An 18,997-nucleotide genomic window follows, 5' to 3' on the forward strand; every position below is an offset into this window, starting at 1 on the left:
CCCCACCGTTGCTGTAGCAAAGTACCACTAACCCAGTGGTTAAAATAAAGCAAATTCATGACCTTGCAGTTCTGTGGGTCAGAAATCCAAAATGAATCCTGCTGGCTCCTGTCTGTTTATGAGGACTTCCTTTACTCCCCCTTACATGTCCGTCAACCAAGAGTCTTGCAAATGTTTACTGTTTAGTTTTGCAAATAGAAACAAACAGAAACCTGAAGGACATGGATTGGTCTTTGGGAAAACCATCCCTCCTCCAACAGAGATGGCAGCTTTTTCCCAGATTTGCCTTTTCATAGACGTGCGTGTGTGTGGTTTGACACATAAACATTTTGAATGAGCTTGAATGTTTTCTTATGGACTAAACACACAATATCATAAATAGAAACATATTTGAAATTATAATCTCCAAGCTCCTGTGAGTGTTCTGTTATGGAGACTGTATTTAATTGCTTTGGGGTGTGTCCGAAATTTAGTCATTGAAAAAACTGAGTCTGTCAGGATACGCTGTCGCTATTGGTCTCGCACGTAGCCTTTCTGCTGAAACTGCTGCTAACAAGGTTGCCAATTAGGGTGAATATTTTTCTGTGATGTGAGCATTTTTCACCAGAAACTAACTTGAGAGTCATAGCTATTCACGTACTGAAATGTCTAGTGTAACCACGCTGCTTGCAGCTCTCACCAGAGTCGAAGAAAACAACTTAATTCAACTTAGTCTCCTTACAAAAGCTAAAAGATAGTTAATCACAGAAGAAATATGCATGTTCAGGTTCCCGCATATTCTACCTCACAAGTCTGATGCGTCCTGTGAACAAAAACAAGTTGGAACGGATATGCACAAACCGGTGGTTCTTTGAACCTGGGCGTGCCAAGTACAGGTTCCAATGTTTATTCTACTCTGCACCGTAGGTAACTGGCTACCAAGGACCTTGTGAGTTTCCATGGCATTTGCCCACAGCCAGCTTCAAAAAAAAAATCTTCTAAAGTCTATAAGTTTGTGCCTCCTGGTCTCCATGTCTGTTGTCTGTCACTGTTTCTGTGTCTCTCTCTCCGGCCCTAAATCCAGCTGTCCGGATTATGGAAGAGGCCACATGAGGCTATGGTCGCATTTAAGCAATTGTAAAAAGATAAGTTTGTGTAGCAGATTATTTATTTAGGAAAGAATTATTATTTGCATGACAGACTCTATTTGCAAAGAATTCAGCAAGAATGTCCTAGAATAGTAAACTCTCTCTTAGGGCCTTCAGAACCTGATTCACCTGCCCAAAGCTTGATTTTAACACACTTGTTCGGGAAACGATGACAAAGCGTGTATTACGTAATGCAGTTTCGTTCCTAACTCCAGTTGGCTTCTCTTCTCTCTTTTATTCGCCAGTGCACAGGCAGAACCCCCCTGCACACCTCCTCTGCGGCGTGATCCCCACTCTCTCTCCCCCTCTGGGTCCTCCTTTAACTTCTGCAGTTTTGGGGGTCTCCTCGGTCACCAGACACACCTGGGTTTCCACTGGTGCCTCCTTGGATGCCATAACCTCATCCCGGCCCTTCTCTAGAGCCTCAGAATTTGCTGCCACGAACCCCCTCTAATCACATTCTTCTTCATTTCATTGTGATTTAAGATCACGCCCACCCCTTAGATAAAATCTCTCTGAGGCCCTGTTGCTTTTTGAACCAGGCCTTCCTCCTGGGCACCCCACGATCTGGTTTACTCTGCGCAGAGGGTCTCTGGGAGCAGCTGTCCTGTCTTCTTCTTTTCTGGAAGGTCCACAATATTCCTCAGGGTGACCAGGGCTCCCTAAATGGACTGAGTGGATGAAGACAGGAGCACATTTATCCTTACTACATGCATTTATGAAACCCCTACTGTGTGCCAGCCACTGCTCCAGACGGTATCCCCATGAAATCAAATTCTAAGGAAATAGGAGACGAAGGAGGTAAAGGCTTAGAATAGGACGTTTTCTTCTAGCCAAAGCCTCATTTCTTCCATGGTATGTGGAGAGAATGTGTCATTTGTCTTTAGTAAGAAGCACGGAAGGCTTTTGGAGTTGTATTACTCAGTTCCATTGGAGCAATATTAATAATACTGGGCCATGAAACACGTAAGTTATGCCTACTTGTCCATTTCATAAAAGTTTGCTGGGTCTCTGCTCCTCGGGCCTCGAGCTAGGTGGGGATTACAGAGGAAAAGGAGCAAGTCTAGGCCCTGAGCTCAATGAGTTTCTTTGTAGGAAAGATTTGTCCACTTGAAGTTTCCCAGTAAGTAGCTCTTAGCTTCCAGTTACTCAAATGATAAAGTCTATACTTCTGAAGTTTTTCCCTTCCTTCTTTCCTGTCCTCTTTCTTTCAATCAACCAATCAATGCACATTGGACCTTCCACTAAACACAGTGAAAGACGTGGTACAAAGATGTATTTAAATTCGACTCTGGCCTAAGAGGAAAGTGTGTGAGCAGAGGCAGCCCAGAAGTTGCAGGAGTCCTGCTGAGGAGCGCTGATGCCACCTCTGGGGTGATGCAGTAGCCAGGGTGAGTGAACAGACAAGGGCCAATGGTCCACTGCATGGGACATCACAATGGTTCCTATTCTTCCCTCTTTTCTGATTATTTCTATGCTACTCAAAGAAGACATATTTTACAGAAACCAAAAAGTATTTAAAGGTCCCCTTTAAGATCACACTTCCTCACCCTTTGAATATAGCAGGAAAGAAGAAGGAACAAGTTCAAATATGGTTAGCAGGGAAATGTGCACTTATGGCGCCCATGAGCTTATCCTTTTGGTAATGCACTCACTGATGTGTAAAATTCAGAATTCAAAAATATTTCTCGCAACATTCCAGCAACAAACACTAAGAAGAAATAAAAAGGGCTCATACACTGCATTTACAATAATGTTCTGTCTTTCTTTTTTTTCCCCCTGTATCTTTCCCAGATGTGTGTAGTGGTGAGGACTGTAGGGCTTACCAAGTTAAACTCTAAGAGCAGTGTGCAAATCTATGAGTGAAAAATTGGGACATTACTCTGGTCCTGGTTCTTGACAGCGTAGCTCTTTTTTGTATATTTTACTGATGTATAGTTGATTTCCAATCTTGTGCTAATTTCTGCTGTACAGTGAAGTGATTCCGTTACGTATACATTCTTTTTCATATTCTTGTCCATCATGGTTTATCCCAGGCTATTGAATAGATTTCCCTGTGCTCTACAATAGGACCTTGCTGTTTATCTATTTGATATACACTAGTTTTCATCTGCTGACCCCAAACTCCCAGTCCATCCCTCCCCAACCCCTGCCCTGGCAACCACGAGTCTGTGAGTCTTGTTTCTGTTTCATAGATAAGTTCGTTTGTATTTTAGATTCCACATATAAGTGATACCATATGGTATTTGTCTTTCTTTTACTGAATTACCTCTTGACAGCGTAGATTTTGACCTGATGTCTAAGTTGTTAGCAACCCCACGACAATGGTAGGAAAAGAATTATGCTCTCAGCCATTGACTGAGGGCCTTCTGCCTGCAGAGAACCCCCTGGGGGCTAGCAGGGAGGATGGCGGCACCATCCTTGACCTCCAGATGCTTTGTCCATGGGAGAAAAGCTACGATGTGTTTAGGGGAAACTGTTCTATCCAGGGGTCCTAAACATCAATTTCAAAGAACGTGATTCAAGGCCATTTGGAAGTAAAGACACATTCATTTTTTTCTTGTTTTGTTTAGAGACTTACACAGGAGTTAGATACATATATTTTATTTGTTTGCTGTGAAAAAAATCTAATTATGTAAGATTTTCAAAGTAGCAATAAAAAAAGAGAATCACCCCAAATCTCTCCTTTTAGAAATAACCACTGTTGCCATACTTGAACTGACCTATCCCATCTTTTCTGTGTACATATACTTTTTTTAAAAAAAAATCAAGATTCTGTATTACAACCAGTATTTAGAGGAGGAATGAAATATCTTACTCAACAAATTTGTCACAGGCTAAGTTTACATTCTCCTTAATAAGGAGGTCAGTTAATGGAGGAAGAGATAAGGAAAATGGGGGAAAACGTGGGAAAAGAATGGAAGAGAAAATGGCAGAAAAGGAATAAAAACTCAGAGAAAAGAGATGGAGTATGAAGGGACGCAGGGGAGAGAGGAGAAGGGGGACGCCCACCAGCAGCCCTGCTCGGGCTGGGACGACGCGCCTCACATTTCCGCCTGTGAAACAGCTAATTAGCTGATTCACCAACTGCTTCTGCCTTGATGTCGTTGTTGTTCATTTTTGGTGGCTTTACCAGAGATGCAGTGGTCAAAGCAGGCCCATGAGAAGAGGGGGAAGGGAGTGTCTGGGCCATGACGGCTGTGAGGAGAGCAGATTTGAGAACAGATGCCATGGAGATGAGCTTCTGCTCCCAGCCTGTGAAGTGGGCCTGCCTTCCAGGCTGAGGCACAGAAGGGGCACTGCCCATCCTCACCTCAAAGTCAAGAGAACTTTGCTCTCATTTGTGACTGATCAGGAACTCTGCGTGTCTCTAGTGCATTGTTTCTTCATCTGAAAACTGGCGCACTCACTTCTCTGCACAGAGAACTGGAACTGTGTTACCCACTCGCAGTGTATGTTGCAACAGTGGTGGAGAGCATAACAGCAGGGTTATTCGCCTGTGAAAGTGCTCACCAGGCCAGGTGCAGTGCTCTGCTTTCAGGTGCACATGAGAGACACGTTGCCTTCTCTTCGCCTCTGTCTGTCCACATCTGCGCACATACGTGCATTTGACACGTTTGCACTGGCTGGTCCGTGTCCCCTTAAACTGGCATGGGCATGCTACAGAGGAACCAGCATGTTTTTTCTAAACTAGAAATAATAACTTTCATTTACGTCCTACTCCTGAATTAGCATTGCTTTTACACATATGTTCCCAGGTCTAAAAGAACTACTATCATCACCATTTTTAGAGACTGGGAAGCAGGCACCGGGCAGCCCTGAGGCTTGAGTTTTCCCTCCACACCCTGGAGCAGGGCCTTTGCAATGCCCCATCCATCCTGTCCCCTGATATTCCAAATCACAAAGACCAAAATGAAGGTCAGCTCCAGCTTCCAAGAGACTGGGATGTGTGTGGTTCTGGGGCTGCTTTGGAAAGGGCTCAGAGGAGGATGGGGTAGGGCTGCCTTTGTCCTGTCTGGTCCATGTAGAGCCATGTGTATGTGCTGTGCTTGTGATTTTTGTATTTGCAAAGAGCCTTTCCATCACAAGCCAATCTCCAAGGCTGTTTTAATATGGGGCTTTGACACAGTGATTCAAAGCCCGGAGCCTTCAGGTATGTGCTGTGTGTGGTTTCTCTCCCAGGCTGTGATTTTCCCTGAAGACGCTAAGCCCCCAGCTTCCCCAGGTACGAAGGAGGGAACCCCCCACGAGTAAAAGTGACTGTACCCCTCCTGTGTGACCCAGCACACTGATTTCAAACACTTGGTAAATAGTCATCTGCAAACACTTTTTCAGCAAGTAAATATTTGCTGAAGCCTGATGCATGTTACAGGTGAATCTGGAACTTCACCAGGTACTTCTGTGTGGGTCCCCGAGGCCACCTCTTCATGGCCAGGGAGTTGAGGTCTCCTCCAGAGCCTGACATCCACATGTCGTGGGTGAGGAGGTTGAAGTCTAGGGGCACAGGGCGGCTTCATCACCAGCAGATCTTCATCACCAAGCCTTGATTAACCTTTGCTCCTTTAAGATGAGCACAGCAAATTAGATTTTCCCTGTGTTCCATGGTCCAGAGAAAAACCTGAGATCCAGTGACCTAACGAATAGCTCAACTAAGAACCCATAAAACCTGTCTCCTTCAGCATGCAATGCCCTTGTCTTCTTATTATGGAGAAATAACAGCACAACTTTTGGTCAGAAGGACCCTGAACATGAAACTAAAAGGCTGTGGATGTTTGCCTCTGTGCCCTGACCCTTTAAACAGGCAGCAGTCAAGGTAGGGTGACCAGCCAGAACTTTGTCCAGACTTTGGTGTTCCCCAGGACACCCTAACCGAGCGAGGTGGCACCTAGCTTTAAAAGTCACCCCTGCCCCTCACAGACCTTACCTGTGTGACTCCCAGAAATGGCTTCAGCTCTGGGGCCTTGCCCCTCTTTGGGGGAAGGACTTGCCCTCTGTCCAGGGGCTCCACCTGGCACCGCACACCACAAACCTTTCCGACCTTCCAAAGGAGGTGCATCCTCTCTGCCCTTCTGTGGACATTTAGAGTAAAGGGGTCATTAAGAGAAAGTCTGGTAAGATGGGGCATGCACAGTTTAAAGCACTTACCAAAATTGCTTTATGGTAGGAAAGAAAGCAATATTTGAGGGACTGGGATTGTAGAACTGTATTCTTCACTATGCTTTTCTCTATCCAAACCACCAAAACTGTGATGTGCAGAAAGTTTTTGGTATTTACTGTGAGAGAAAGGGCCTTTCATGGTACCCTGGTCTTACACTGGCTTGGGTGCCATGGAGCCATTTGGGGCAGGTGGCATCCCACACAGGAGGCCCTGCGTGGTCCCATGCTCTGTTAACAGCACTGGTTAGAAGTTAGGTGTGGCTGTCAAGAGATTCATATGGAACTGAGTGAGGGTGTGGCTGGGAGGAAAAGGAAGGAAACAAACAAAGGCAAGGGAAGAGGGGAAGCAGGATCCAGAAAGGGAAACGTGGGGTGAGAACATGCGGGCTCCTCCTTCCGAAAGCACCTGCCATCTACAGACAGGAAAGCCGGTCTTCAGCAGTTTCAGGAACTACAGGACAGCTCTGAAGCTGCCATGGTGATGTAACGGTCTGTAGCTAACCTGCAGATTCTTGGGTTCCTTGAAGGATGCTGAGAAGCATTCACTGGACCTCTCAGACTCGGATGCAAGGCAAATGGAGTAACTGGTCTTCCTCTGCAGAAGAGGGTATCTGCTTCTCTCCTGCGAGCAGAAAATTCCATTCACAGCAAAGCTTACCTGGCATTGAAGAGACATCTTGTTTTATTTAGGATAAGGGTAGATGGGGGACACATTGTGAGAAATCTGGAAGTAAGTTGAACAGTGACCATTCCCTCATGGAAATGAACGGGTCACGTGAGGTTTCCACGTGTTCCCAAGGCTGTGGCGGGTTTTCCTGGGGGGGATGGCGTGAGGGAGGGGCTGTGCTGTGAGCCACTGCCGACCCTCACCGATCAGAATGCAGCACAGTGATGAGTGCTAACCATTCCCCCCAGGCGGCCCAAGGACCCAAGAAATCCAGCTTCAGTGGAAACGCTGGCCAAGAGGAGCATCGCTATAGACAGGGGAGCTCAGAGACCCAGTGACAAGAGCAACACCAGCCAGCTGAGAGATGCACCTCTGAGGGGTAATGAGTTTGCGGCGACAAACCCAGCTTGAAAGAACGGAGAATTGATGGGTTCTGACAAATGCTTTGGTGGGCAGACAATAGACAAAGGAAGAGAACAACACTGGAGCAGCCTGGGTCCAGAGGGTGGACAAGGGCTGCAGACAAAGCAACGCAGAGTTTGGGATCGGAGAGATGCATAAAGACAGGCGGATCAGAGGGAACGAAATGAGTCCTGAGCATTCATCTCATTTCCATGCACACACAGAAAACAAACAAAACCTGCTGTAAAGAACCATCTAGATTGTTCACTGGAGTCCTCCAAGCTCCCAATGCCCCTGGCTTCATGTTTCCCACCGAGATTTCAACCTCAGAAGAGACTCCGTGATTCAAGCAGGACAGTCCTTGTCTCTTTTGGAGTCATTGCTTCTTAGAATCTGCCAACCTGTAAGTCCTGGAGTTCCAGGTGAAGTAGACCCTTGGGGGACGAGGTGCCAGTCACTGTGCGGACAGTGTAAACCAGCGTTACCAGCCCCAGTAACAGAAGCTTCGTGCCAAATGGGCTTTTTCCTGACCTCTAATCTGTCCATCTCAATCATTAATAAACAGCAGAAGCACATATTATAGATCCAAAGATCATCTCTAAAACTTCAAGATTTGCCCCCTTGAGAATGTGTTGTCTGAGGCCCCTGCAGGACAGCAGAGCACTTGGTGTTCAGCATCCCGCGAGCTCTTCCACCTCTGTAGCCTGCAGACTATAATCGGGCCCCTTCCCTGATTTATGGTCTTCAGAGCAGGAAAACCAAGATGAGTATGAAATTGTAAGCTCATCCAATGCTATTATTTTTAATTGAAATGATCTAGAAACCGGCAACTTGTATGAATTGTATTCTCATTCCTTACTATATGTTTAATTCCAATTTGTAATGAGTAGAATGATGTGAGCACACTAAAGTGACAAATGTGCCCTTGCATTTCACCCATCCAGCTTCTTGACCTGATAAATATAAGCAAGCCACCATTTAACACGCACAGAGTAGATTTCCTTGGCAGATTGATTTCACATTTTATTATGTAAAACAAGCAGGGACTTACGTGAGGGTTAGGAGCCTGGTTATGAGACACGTGCCTGTGTATATCCAGTCCTAACTCTCCATAACAGAAAATATTTCTGAGCAGTGGTGGTTCCTCCTATTTTTCTGGCTGTTATTTAATGCAACAAAATGCCAAATTATTGACATGCTAAAACACTGTGAGAATCTAGACTCCTCTTTGTTTGCAGTCCACTGTGGATTTCTTTCTGTTCAACACTACAGTTACTAAAATTAATTTCTCACTACCCAACACAAGGGTGCTATCTTCCAGGCTCATGTGAGGCAAATAGGATCTGGGACTCCAAGGTGTTCATTCTATTGTGTGTGCCAAAGGCTCCCACTTTTTCTCCCTTCTTACATGCCATATGCACACCACTGGTCGTAGATGCCAGTGGTCATCCAGTCCAAGACTAGTCTGCACTAGATGTGCGGACACTGCCAGGAGCCTCAGAGGCGGTGGGACTCCTTAGGTGACAACTCCGTGGGTGTCACAACAGTCTCAAAGTGTCTGGTGCAGTCTTGACCACCCCAAGAACAAGGCAGGCCATTGTTTCTGCATCCTGGTCATTTTCTTTGTTTGCCTGGTTGGGAGTAGCTGTAGGGGATGTTCTGATGCCCAGCATGACCCCCATCCAGGAGAGGTTCAGTTCTTAAGTGATGCAAGAAAAGAAAAACTTTGCACACCTCCACGTCAATGTCTGATCCCCTTTGCCATTCTTTTTAACGTTCATTTCAATTCAATTAAACAAATACAAAACCAAAATATTCCAGTGAAAAGAACACGGAACCAGGAGTTGGAATTAAAGTCTAGTCCTAACACTGTCACCAGCTCATTAAATGACCTGGAGAAAGTTCAGCTCTGTAAAATAGTTTCTCCGAGATTTCCAAGACATGAAACGTGAGACCTTTTCAAATTATCCTTCGTTCATTCATTTAAAAAAAAAATACTACTGAGCACCTAGTACATTTGGGGAATGAATAAGTGCTATTTGGTGAATGTGAATGCATGCCAGGCACTACGCCAAGTGCTGTATAAACATTATCCAGCCCAATCAGCCTAGTGATTCTGCAAGCTAAATTCTATTGCTATTCCATTTCACAGAGGCAATCTGAAGGGCCAAAGGTAAAAGAAATGTAGCTTAGGAGGAAATACGGGTCAAGATGCTGTACAGATATAGAAAAGGAAAAGAGGAGAAAATAGCCCTGGAGAAGTTTCACCTGCAAGGTGACAGTTAGTAAGCAGTGGTGTGAGAACTCGAGTCCACATCTTCCGTCCCGGGTCCCATCTCTCCATCACTGCACAGAACCACCTTCCTTTTTCAAACACATGTTACCTTCCTTAAACTTAAACAAAGGAGCTGACCATCCCAAAAGTGTGCCGTATCTCCCAGGGGGGTCACTTTGTCCCATGAGTCGAATGAAGGGGTGAGCACGTTTCCCTTCCTCCTGCAGACACAGTGATGCTGTTCGCGGTTCTTGATGTGCACTGTGTTGGGCTTGTAGTTCAGGAAGCCCTCAGAGCAACCCAAGGAATTGTTATGCCCATTTTACAGATGCACCTACCTGGACCAGGAGAAGTTAAGGAGGGAGATGGAAGCAGAGCTACAAGTCCAAAGCTCCTGTTACCAGGGAGCCTTGGTTGGAAAGGAGAGCCCAGCAGGGCTAGGCACTGTGAACATTGACCTTCTTGAATATGCCACCTCAACTCCGTGTGGGACCCATGCTCACCTGCATGGAGGGCAGGGCTGCTCCCAGCAGATAAAGTCCATCACCAATGCCTTTTCCCTCCTTTGACACCTGTTCCCCTTCCTCACCCAGCTCACCTTTCACTGCCTAGCAGCAATCTGCACTACTGAGTACCCCCTTCCCTCACCCTTCCGTGAAGGAACCTAGTAATTTACATCCTACTGTGTGTTTGGCACTGTCTTCTCTTTCCTAGGGATATTTGCAGAATAAGCCTTTGCTGTAATTGTGCAATGAAAATTTCCTCTATTGTTAAGTGGATCTGCGGTATCCATTTTTGGGTATTCCTGATTCAGACAGAACTTGTGCAAGCCTCTGAAAAGAGCCCCCAGAACCAGGTGCTTATTCCAATTACTTTTAAGATCAAACCAAACTGGATATAAAGGAAAAAATGAAACAAAAGACTAAATGCAAGACGAAGGGAGTGTTCAGAGGAGGTAAATAGAACTACGATCATGAGGACCATCAAATCCGGTGCCACTGCTTTGTGTTTGCTTAGTTTCTATTGTTTTCCCCAACGAGCCTTGAACATCTTGGGTAATGACTCAGTCAACCTATAAATGTTTAAAACCAGTCAACGAAAGATAGAGAGATTAAGATAAATAGAAGATAGATAGATAGATAGATAGAGATAGAAACAGAGAGATGATAGACATAGAGAAATAGATGGTAGAGAGTTAGAATTAGAGAGAGAGGTCGGTAAATGACAGATGGCAGGTGGATGGGTGAACACACAGACAAAAGAGAATACCTCCCTTCTCTGTTGCACAGTGTGGAGTAGTTCTCTGCTGCTTGCATTTTAGCTGTTACTATTTTTCTCCCAATCCAATTCGCTAGCCTGGGAACCACTGAAGGAGAAAGCAGGGATGAAGCCGTGCTCCCAGTTGGAAGGAATGGATATCCTTTCTTTCCTTTTTGATGCCCTCAAGAAGCACCTTCGCTTTGTTCTTGCATCTGGGGAGACTCGGTAATTCCTTCCACAGACCACTGGGGAGCCACTTGATCTGTGGGGGAAAGTCTACCTCATAGTAAAGCTTGTGCAATGCGGTGCCCCTCAGGGCTTGGGCATCTAGTTTCTCCACCATAAGCATGCACAGACAGAGAGCTCTCAGGAGGTATTTCCACAGGTGCTTTCTTCTGCCCCCTGAGCTCATAACAGTATGCAAATAGCTGAGGATCAAACATAAGTCAGAGGCAAATGGCTTCAGCGCATCGAGCAGCCTTCCTGCATGACAGAGCCACAGGCAATGGCAGGGCTGTCAGCCTTGCTGACTTGAGCCCCCCCTGATGACCCAGCTGCTGCTGCTAGGAGAGATTTTCCACAGCTTGACATCTGGGCTGGGAGCCGGCTTCCACTGTCACATGTCACCTCACGAGCACTAGGCTCGCGGGTAGAGATGGACGCAGCTCAGGGAATTTTCCAGTGTTACCAGCACAGCACAGTGAGCAAGACCCACAAATAGTCACATAAGAGACTTCTGTGTTCCACATACAGTGGGGGTTCACGGCTCTGAAGTCAGCTTGTCAATTAACTCACAGGGAAAGGGAGACACAGATTACTTAGCATGCAGGCTAATGAATTACCTTCCGAAATCAGGGCTGCAAGTTCAGTCCCTGCCAGGCAAATAAGACTGTATCTTCGAAATGCTAAGAAATGGGAGAACCACGCTGCCAAGAGCTGAGCCCATTCAGCCCTCCGCAAGTTGTTCTTTCCCCTTTATCACAGACTCAAACAGCTGTCTGATTTTCCTTATCATTTCTATAAATACGTGTTCAATTATAAAACAAAGTCAATTGCCCGATTTTTCACTATATAAAAGCACTGTTGGAGCAGTCACGAGGCTCCATGTACTGACAGGTCACCAGAGAACCCAAGATGGGGTGTAAACGAGGAGGAAGGGCAATTGTTTTGGAGTCAAACCTGTCAGGCAAATAAACAGCTAACAGTGAAAATAAACAGAATGCCGGGCACAATCCCATGCTAAATAACGTCAAGGACTTTAAAACAAATTGTTTTTTCTCCAAAGGAATTTTTAATTCATAAATTTGTAAGCCTGGTTTTCCTGTTTTAACTTAGATAAGGTGTCACCTTGTTGTGAAAGGACAAGGGCTCTGGAGGCAGGTAATTCTGGGTCCAGATTCTGATTCTGCCCCTCCTTAGTCGGGCAACGTGGAGTAGCTTGGCTCCCAGGTGAGCTGAAAATGGTACAGCTGTGCACAACTGGTTGGGCTGGTGCGAGGTTTAGAGATGATGTAGGTCAAATCCTTAACACAGAGCCTTGCCTGTCGCGAGCACACGTTCATTCCATGGAAGCTCCTTATCCTGTTCTCCATCCTTTGTAGAGCACAAAGGCTTTGGGTATCAAGTTCCTACTTGTGGGAGTGCAAGTTGGTGCAAGCTTTTTGGTGATAAATTTGGTAACGTCAACCAAAGGTTAAATGTGAATGTCCTTTGAACTGGCAATTTCTCGGCTCCTTTGACAAAAACTTATCCTATAGAAACACCTTCACAATACCCAAGGTTATATGGCTGGGGACGTTCGTTGTGCTCCGTGTGTAGTAGTAAAACCATGGAAACCCCTGCAGTGTTCACATGGAGGGGAGATGATGACTGGATCCCAATCCAGGTATAGAAGGGGATGCTGGAGGTGTGATGTTGAGCCGGATTCAGGAGCTGTACAAGGAGGGGGAGACGTAGCTCTGCTTAGAAGCCGCTCTGCACCACCAGCTGAACCGGCTTGAGGTTGAAGAGCTGGCCCTCCAGTCAATGATTCATTCTACAAGAGGACGTGAGATGCTGTCTTCTCCACCTGCCCCCAACGGTCACATGAGGTGGGCTTAATCAAGTGTGGGCCTGCGGAAAGAATGAAGTCCATTCTGCTATTATAATGCTTAGAGATCAAAGCTTGTAAATTACATTATCAAGCCCAAAGGACTCTGGGAAGTGCTGATAAGAACTCTCTGGTTTAATGAACTGGATTGTCTATATTACTGTTCTAAACAGGGAACATAAAAAGAAAAAAGGGATGCTGTGCATTAAACAAATGAAGCAGATCTAGAAACGCTAATACAGGTTGTATATATGTATATAAAGAAGTCAATTCAGCCTTATTGAGTCACAAGTCCACTTGTATAAAATGTCATGTTGAACATGTGTCTACACTTAGATATGTGAAATATTTCTAACGTAGACCTATGCATATGTATATTCATGTATTTACATGTACATACACAGATATGGTTGTAAAGGCACGGGACATCCCTAGCCGAGCTCCCAACAAGTTGCTTTCTACAGAAGGATGGGAATGAGGCCCTAACTGGGTACTTTAGAAGACTTTCACACTTTACTTTATACCCTTATCTACCGCATACAGGTCTTGTTATTAGCTTGCACTTTTCCTAAATGTTTTAAAATTATAAAGTTAACATACACAGAGATCCAGCACAACATTCCTGTAATATATTAGTGTAATTAGTCTGCCTGAAGATCTGGCATAACTTTTTTGTATTGGCTGGGTAGGTATTCAGTCCTCACCTGTTACCTTCAAAAGAAATGACTAAAATGACCCAATATTTTGTGAATTTTAAGGTGTTTGGCAGAAGATGATATGACATATTTACAGCTCATCTGTGTAATGTTAAGATTGAAATCTTTCTTGTGTTAAATTATATAAATGGAGGCTATTTTAATGTTTTATGAAGAGAATGTATTTCTAGACTGTAATGCGTATTCTTACCTTAAAAATATTTAATTTTTTTTCGACTCAAAAATCATGTGTATAAAGATAAATACCTTATCTGTAAAATAAGAAGATTTAACAACAAAAAAAGTCTTTACGCTTCCTTCCAATTCTAAAATTCTCTATATCTGTGATTTGGGCAAGAAATCTTACACTAATGAATAACAGTATCAAAAATGTTTGATATCATTTAGACAAGACACCCATTCATTAGATGATACTGAGTTTCTTTTCCATTTGACTGTTTTAAAATGTAACTCAGTGGTGATTGAATTGAATCGCTAGTTAAGTCATTATTTTAAGCCTGTTGCACACATTTTAAATTTAAATATATCGCCTGTGATGATTCGGAAGTCTTATGATAGACTTCTGCATAGTTACACTCTTTTTCTAAAAATTTATTTTATTGAAGTACGGTTGATTTATAAAGTCGTGTACAGCTTTTTGTGTACAGTCGTGTACAAAGTACAGCTGTACTTTGCTGTACAGCAAAGCGATTCAGTTATACATATATATATAAATATATATATATATTCTTTTTCATATTCTTTTCCATTATGCCTTATCACAAGATATTGAATATAGTTCCCTGTGCTCTACAGTAGGACCTTGCTGTTTACCGTCCCATATATAATAGTTTTCAGCTGCTCATCCCAAACTCCGAACCCATCTCTCCCACACACCCACCTCCTTAGCAACCAAAACTCCCAGTCCATCCCTCCTCTCCACCTCCCACCTTGGCAACCACAAATCTGTTCTCTTGCATAGTTGTCCTCAAGCTTATTATGAGGCTAAAACACCTACCGAGATATTGAACCTGACAGAGGATACGTACAGACTGCACCCCTGCCCTGTCTTTGACATTAAGTGCTGAGTGTACTGTCTCCCATCCTCGTACAGGGATGGACCAGGTACGAGCATCAGCAGCCTTGCGCCTAATCCTGAGTGTTTACTGGTCATGATGAGCTACGTGATGTTAGGCAGCTTAATCGATGTCTCTGAGTGCCCATTTTCTCAGCTACAAGATGGAGTTAATAATATATATATGCTTTCAGAATATCTGGAGGATTCAGTGAGCCAATACCTGAATCGGAGAGCACAGTGTCTGACAAGTGGGAGGGGCCAGCACATACTCGTTCCCTTTCCTCGTGACTGTGTGCGCCCCTAATGGAGACCCTGGTTGCTGGCCCCATTCTGCACTAGACCCTTGGTGGGCTTCTCAGTCGAACATCTTCCTGACCTGGCAGCTAGTCTAGGAGGCATAGATTTGTGGGAAACACAGGGAGTCCCAATGTGGAGTCTGAGATGCCAGTTACCTACTGAGTGGAAATGCCAAGCGGGTCTCCTGAAGTTAAGAGACAAGTTTCAGTCTGGAATGATGCTTCTGGGAGTCATGGGTATAGAGATGGCATTCCACGCCCTGAGACCAGATGAGATTGACAAAAAACAAAGAGGAGAAGAGAAGAGGTCTGAGTGCTGAGCCCTGACACTCCAAGGTCAAGGCTAAAAAGAGGACCCAGCACAGAAAGCTGGGAAGCGGCACGCCTGCCAGCGGAAGGATGCCCGGGATGGTGACGCCTGGCGATCAAGAGAGGAAGGTATTTGTAGGAGGGATGAGTGACCTGCTGAGTCAGACACTGGTAACAGGTGAAGCAAGATGAAGACGAGGGTGCCTACCACTGAGAAGAGCTCTAAAAGACAAGGCAGGTTCTGAGTAAAAGACAAAGTACAACCTCCATTTTTATTCAACGTGGAAAGGATCTCCCTTCACGCTTTCCGGGAAGACTCAAGGCGTTACAACAGGGCCCGAAGTCGGCATCCACCTGTGGCACGCCTGGGAGGCCGTTGCAGAAAAATAGACTGAATTTCACAAAGACAGAAATGGTGGGAGAGGAGAGGCGTATGTGACGCGTGCTGAGTGGGGCTCCGGACTGGACCCGGGTGGTCACGTTGGGCACAGAGCAGGAGATGCAACTGGCTGTAGAGAGAGGCCACGGGTCGGGGGCTGGAGAGGCCCATGGGGAGCTGCACTCTGCCCTGACCATGGGGACTCTGATGCTGGAAAGGTCACAGGCAGGATGGGCACGCCGGACACACTGCCCTTGGGAGGGCAAGAGGACATCAGCAGGAAATGCCAGAGGCTCTGGGCGAGCTCTGTGGATATTCTAAGAACTCTCCAGTTGGCCCTTGAATTGGGTGCATTTTGTTGTAGGTAAATTATATTTCATTAATCTACCTTTTATTACTCATGATTTATGATGTTGAAAAGGCACTGAGGGGTGAGCCCTTAGCTATTCGTGATTTTCACATGTGATGGACAAACCAACACACTGATAAGTGTACAAATGTCCTCACAATTGTTACTGAGAGTTTTAGGTGCAATGAATCCAAACAGTGGGTTCTGGCCTCGGTTTGGGGCTCTCCCTGCTGTGCAGCCCCCAGGGCCTGGCTCATGCATACACTGAAAAGGCAGACAAGATGCTAAAAAGAGCAGAAGCGGACACAGTGGTCAATCCCTCCACCTCTTGCCTCATCATGACTTAGTGCACGGAGGCTACACACTTGGAATCTGGAGCCAGACCAGCCCACGTCCAAGTCCCATTCCTGTCCTTACTCTGACCGGACGAGCTGCTCAGCTCTCGTGCACTGACTTTCCCACCTGGAGGATGCAGCCAGGAGAGCTCCTGACTCACAGGTTGTCCCTTGGACCCACTGAGCCCAGACGGGTGCCTGGCACAGAGCAAGCACCACGGAAGGCTGGAGAAACAGACCTGAGCCTTCCTCTCATTTACAGAGACCTAAACTCCTCCTCATGTTGCTTTCTGAGAATCCTTTTCCGTCTCAGGTTTCCCATGATACTCCTTTGTCTTATAATTCATATGCCCAGTTAGCACACGCTGATCTGGCACCCATACCAGACTTCGCCTTCGTGGGGGACATTAACCCGAAAAACAAGTCCCCATGTGTAGGGGAGCAGCTGAGCCAGAGAGAAGGGTTCAGCATCGAAGACCAGGCAGCTATGTAGAAAACTCAACAGACGAAGATGTTGGGGTGTGCCGGCTACTGACCTGGCCCCCAAATCCAGAGGCTGCGGAACACTTGTGACCCATCAGCGGCCCTGCATGGCACAGAGAACCTCGCGGGGTTCACCCAGGGCTGTAGGAGGACTGTTAAACTAAGATCAAGTCTTGTCTATCATCTCCCACCCACCAGCCTCCTCCCTCCAACCCTGCTCTCCTTTCCACTGATTAGAAGGAAATCGACCTGTTATTTTGGTGTCTTCAGGTGCCACCCGAAGGGAGGCACGATGCAGTGGATTGGAAAGTGACCCCAAGGTCAATGTAAGCTACACCAATTGTACAGCTGGAGGGGAAGGTGAGCAGGCGCCAGCCCAAGGCACTCACCGTTTCCCTAAATTAACTCCGGGGGTGCTACTTGGGCTGGGTGCTGTGTGCTCCCTTCTGCCCCCACGGCTGGTGCCTGTCCCAGTCCCAGGGGGTTGTCACAGCCCAGAGACTGTGGGGCAGGTCCCTTCCCATCAGCCCGTTTCCAAGGGTGCCTGGTGCCTTGGAAGGCAGGCTCTTGGTGACTGTGTTGTTTGGACCTGGTTACTTTTTTTTGTTTTTGGTTTTGGTTTGGGCACCAAGAGGCTTTATTTGTTCCCTGCACTGGGTGCCTGTGCTGTGTGACAGTGGCACCGTCAATACGGAAGCCCAGGCATGCAAGGACTAACGCTTCCTCTTCTTGCACCTGGTGAGCTGCTGAGCAAGTTATTGAGTGCTTCCTCCAGAGCTGCGACCCCCTAGATCGTGGTGCGGCTGGCACCCACGTGGTCCGAGCCTCCACGGTCCCCTGACCCTGTAGGTCGGCTCTGCCTCCTCATGGGCCATCCATCGCCAGGGCAGAGAGCACCGCGCTGGGCCTCCCTCCTCTAAGCCCCGCCCCCGGCCCGGCATCCTGCCTGCCTGGAGCCCCAGTCCCTCCCTGTGCCCAGGTCCCACCAGCACTGCCTCCCTCTCTGTCTCCAGGGTTCTCTTTCTCTCAAACGTGCACAAACGTCCTCTGAGCCAACGTTTGTCCATGGAGATGCCTTTATGCCAACAGTGTGGGAACACTCAGGGTCTGCTGTGGGGTGTGGATGCAAGTGTGTGTGTGTGTGTGTGTGTGTGTGTGTGTGCACGTGTGCGCTCATGTGTACGGTGAAGAGAGGGATGGCGGGGAGAAATAACAGCACTGCTCAATGACTGACCTCTGACCTCTGCACTTGAGCACAGTGATGATCATGAATCCTGGCTGGGGCCATGTCCCCACCACCCAGGAGCTCACTTTCCTGGTGAACGGACAGCTATTTCCCTTGAGATCTGATTGTGCACCTCCCTGGGGTTCTGTGAGAAAGCTGGGAACTATTTCCTCCTGCCCCCAAAGACAGGGCAGAGTGGAATGAGGGTACCACTTTCATAATATCTCTGCTTGAATTATGGAAAATGAATTGAGGGAAGTCATGCTGGAGTTTCCAGGTTCTTGGAGTAATTCCACAAGAAATGAGGGTGGGGACTTCCCTGGTGGCACAGTGGTTAGGAATCCGCCTGCCAATGCAGGAGACACGGGTTTGATCCCCGGTCCGGGAAGATACCACATGCTGTGAAGAAACTAAGCCTGTGTGCCACACCTACTGAGCCTGCACTCTAGAGCCTGCTACCCACAACTACTGAGCCCGTGCGCCACAACTACTGAAGCCCATGAGCCCTAGAGTCCATGCTCTGCAACAAGAGAAGCCACTGCAATAAGAAGCCCGCTCACAGCAACGAAGAGTAGTCCCCGCTCACCGCAACTAGAGAAAGCCCATGCTTAGAAACAAAGACCCAATGCAGCCACAAAAAAGAAAAAAATAAAAAGAAAGAAACGAAGGCAAGTGGCCTGGGAGCTGTGGGTGGGGTTGGAGCTGGGAGAGGGGAGGGAGGGAGGAATGTGGCAGGTGCACGGAGTATTACCTTTGGAGTTTTCAAAAGGTCGGAGACTCCCAACTCCTGTCCTTACCTGTGACTCAGACACTGGCAGCAGGGGTGGGAGGGTAATTATGACCCCTTCCCAGACTGACAAACACTGATGTA

The 18,997-nt window shown here is 46.6% G+C and overlaps 1 protein-coding gene across 24 annotated transcripts in view; it reads left to right on the top strand.

Annotated features, from left to right (window-relative positions):
* Positions 1-18,997, top strand: part of MYT1L (myelin transcription factor 1 like) — a 411,946-nt gene that overhangs the window by 74,598 nt on the left and 318,351 nt on the right. Inside the window, exon 1 of one of the 24 annotated variants that reach the window (XM_067703803.1) lies at positions 2,380-2,518. The exons of the other annotated variants lie outside the window; for them this stretch is intronic. The gene's annotated coding sequence lies outside the window, so the exon portion shown is untranslated. Of the gene's footprint in view, positions 1-2,379; positions 2,519-18,997 lie in introns of those variants that run through there. 24 annotated transcript variants of the gene reach the window in all.

This window comes from Pseudorca crassidens, chromosome 14, assembly GCF_039906515.1.
Source record: "Pseudorca crassidens isolate mPseCra1 chromosome 14, mPseCra1.hap1, whole genome shotgun sequence".
Taxonomy (NCBI): Eukaryota; Metazoa; Chordata; class Mammalia; order Artiodactyla; family Delphinidae; genus Pseudorca; species Pseudorca crassidens.